The sequence below is a fragment of the Magallana gigas genome, chromosome 1 (genome assembly GCF_963853765.1).
Source record: "Magallana gigas chromosome 1, xbMagGiga1.1, whole genome shotgun sequence".
NCBI lineage: Eukaryota > Metazoa > Mollusca > Bivalvia > Ostreida > Ostreidae > Magallana > Magallana gigas.
This window is the reverse complement of record NC_088853.1, coordinates 62,596,826-62,600,260: the sequence shown is the minus strand read 5'-3', so window position 1 is coordinate 62,600,260 and position 3,435 is coordinate 62,596,826.

Genomic DNA, 3,435 nt, shown 5'->3' with positions numbered 1-3,435 from the left:
CGGTCTAATACATACATGTATAATGTTTAATAATTTAAACAATATTTTATTATGTGAAATATTACATGTAAATACTGTAAACGTATTACATTTGGCTGTGTATTCTATTTAGCGTTTTTGGCGGAATGCGGCTTCCGCTAAATCAAGTACATCGCTAAATCTCATAAATATATGTAAAATAATAGCCACATTCAGGAATACGCTAATTCAAAATCTACACCGACTTGTTCATAAACTAGTTTCCGCCAAATATCGTACACGCCAAATATAATACGTTTACAGTAGCATAATATAATGTCATTTGTGAATCACTGCAAAATTGCATCCTCCAATAACTTGTTTCAGCGATGCGTTAATCGTTACCTTTTGACTAGAATTAAGTTTCTTGCACGTGTTGTTTGTATATTAAGGAAACAAGTTTTCTCCTATCGGGGAAAATTTGATATAAGAATTTGAACAAAGCAAACCAGTTTGCGACCTTTCGTGTTTGTTGGAATACACTAACTGGTCTCTACAATTATTTTTTTCTCAAGTAGAAACTTTTTGATGTTGTTTTTAAGCGAGGTCAGAATTTGATAGGGACAGTTTTCAACATGCGGGGGTTGTAGATCTACAGGTCTGGAATGGTTTTCTACTGTAGAAAAAGGACGCTACTTGTCATAGAATACTGACCCTGGATCAGTTTTCTCCGTAGAAATTTGACCCCCGTGTCAGTATTCTACAGGGTCACTTTTCGTCGTTGCACCGGGTATATCGAATCAGTATTACTTAAAACTACGATTATGATTTGATACTATAGGCTTATTTTTATTCCTACAAATGCATTAAATCAATTAAACAGTAGTCATATGCATACACACTAATTAGATATCAGTATGTAATGTAATCAGCGTACTACATATCATGCATGGATCGGGGGGGGGGGTCCCTCTGGTCCCCCTAAAAAATTTAATTATTTAAGGTAGACCCAGCCTTTAAGAAATTTGTGTCAAACCTTTTTTTTTAAACAACTTTTAAACTTATTAAAAAGACCGAAATATTTATACCTTTGCAAGTTGGTTTTCCTATTGTGAGCTTCAGCTCACGACAAGATCCAAATATTCAACCGCCAAATATTAATACAATGAAGCGTGATCTCAAGAGTTATTAAATTATGCACAAAAATGCATCATGTTAGGGGTCATATTTATAATCAAAATCTAATGATAGTCATGAACTAAATAACTTCTTATTCACTTTTCTACAGAAAAAATATGAAAGAAATATTACATTTATTCTTCAGACGACCTTTAAAAAATTCACAATAGCGAAAGGAAAATTATCAATGGACACGCCGACCTGGGTAATAACACTCAGTAACTTTATTATCGCCGAAACAGACAAAATAAACCGGCATATTTAAAATGTACATGTAGCGATAATCTCAAAGTGTTTTTGACAGTATTTTAAAAATGCCACGTTTTATTACAAATTCTGCAGTAGATTTTTTGAAAGTTAAAACATGACTTAAATTTCATACAGAACTAAGATTTTCTCACATGCGTCTGACGTTAAAAATTTTTCCTTTCACAACAAAATTATTCCCAGGAATATAATAACATAATTATAAAACGGAAATATTTTATTATAATAAAATAAACAAGAAATATTTTTAACGTCAGGCACATGTAGATTTTCTTTCTGTCGATAATTGTAAACATACATACATTAAAATAGGCGTATGGGAAGAAAAGAAGTGACTTCGTTATATACGTCTGTGCTCAAAGGCGCTATAAAAGTTCCGCGAATGTAAATGAGCGAAAATACAGCCTGAAGTCATTTTTCCACAATGCCCACTGCGCATGAGCATTGTCGGTAACTAAGAACTTTGACGCACTTACGACTGTAACAGACGTACGACAACGTTGTTATCTTACGACAGCTTTTGTGAATAGCACCATAAACGTAAACGTACGTTTGTCGTAAGTTTAAGGTGTAATCGTAGACGTATGATTTTTTGTGAATAGATCCCCAGTATTGTAAAGCGTATTTCGCGGGGTGTAAATGGTAAATGGAAAAAAAAGTGATGAAGTTCTTCCAATTCGTGTGAAACACGCTCTAAATCAGGAAGAGTATCGAGTCCAGACTCCAATTCCAATTAGATGGACAGTGTACAGAAACAAACATTGCATGAGGATTTACAGAAGTCTGGCCATATTGTTACTCTGATTAACGTAGACTCCTCGTTCCTAGCACAAAAAAGACCTTAGATAATTAGTATACTTAAACAAGTTTAGAAAAAAAAAAACCCAAATACTAGTATACAAAAAAAAAACTCTCGGCATAAGATAAAATCTTAAATAATAGAAAATAATATAAAGGAGTTATTCATCAAATAACGCAAAAAATAAACAAAAAAATAAATAGTCCAAACTTCATTACACTCCTTTTTTTGGTATTGTTTCCATAAAACATGTTTCTTTTAAAATAAGTTTATCAGCTGAAAATACAACCACTTTGTCATTTAATCTAATAATTAATATTTAAATAACTATCTACAGCTTGTTTTACATAAAAAAGGAAAGTAGTAAGGGGGACAGAGTGCAGTCACTCTGCAGTCAGGATGACGTCATGGGTTTTCCCCAGGGATGACGTCATGGGTTTTCTCCAGGGATGACGTCATGGTTTTCCCCAGGGGGTAGTCTACAGTCAGGGGGTAGTCTACAGTCAAGGACACTCTCCTCCGTTTCGTGAATAAACGTGGACTGTTGCATCCCCAACCTCTGACCAAATTTGCCCCAGAAGCTATTCAAACAGAGTTTGGCTAAACATCGCAACCCTGGATTCAGCATAATTTTATCGTATTCTAAATCTATGCCCTCTTTTTCTTTGTAATCCTCGATGTATTTACGTTTTGCCTCTTCCGTTTTACAATCAACTGGAAATCCCGACGCCTCCTGTTTAATTTTTAAGAACATGTTGACGTACTGAGTAAACAATCCCCCCTCACACGAGTCGGCGTTGTACATGGACGACTCGGCAAAGTGATAGACTTCGTAGGTATTCAAGATTGTGTACCCTTTAGACATAGCCATTTGAATTTCAGGAGTACACCACGTGCCCGTGATGGCCCTCTCCTCTAGGGAACACGTGCAATCGTTCTGATTTTCATTGTCAGCGCAAGTTCTACACAAGGGAAACTTCAATTTTCCATTCGAACTGTAAGGAAGCACGGGGTGATAGAGATTTCTAGGGGGTAAAATTTTAATTTTAGCAAGTCCAAAATACTGAGAGATGTCTTGAAAATTGTCCGTGACGATGGTAGGATGTCCAACGGGATATCGACAATATTTGTTTGTCCATGGATAAAGACTGGTAAAGTCGTAGTACTGAATGGTTTCGTCTTCCGCCGCCTTGTAGTGTAATTTTATGGCATTAGTTCGACCACCAAAAAAA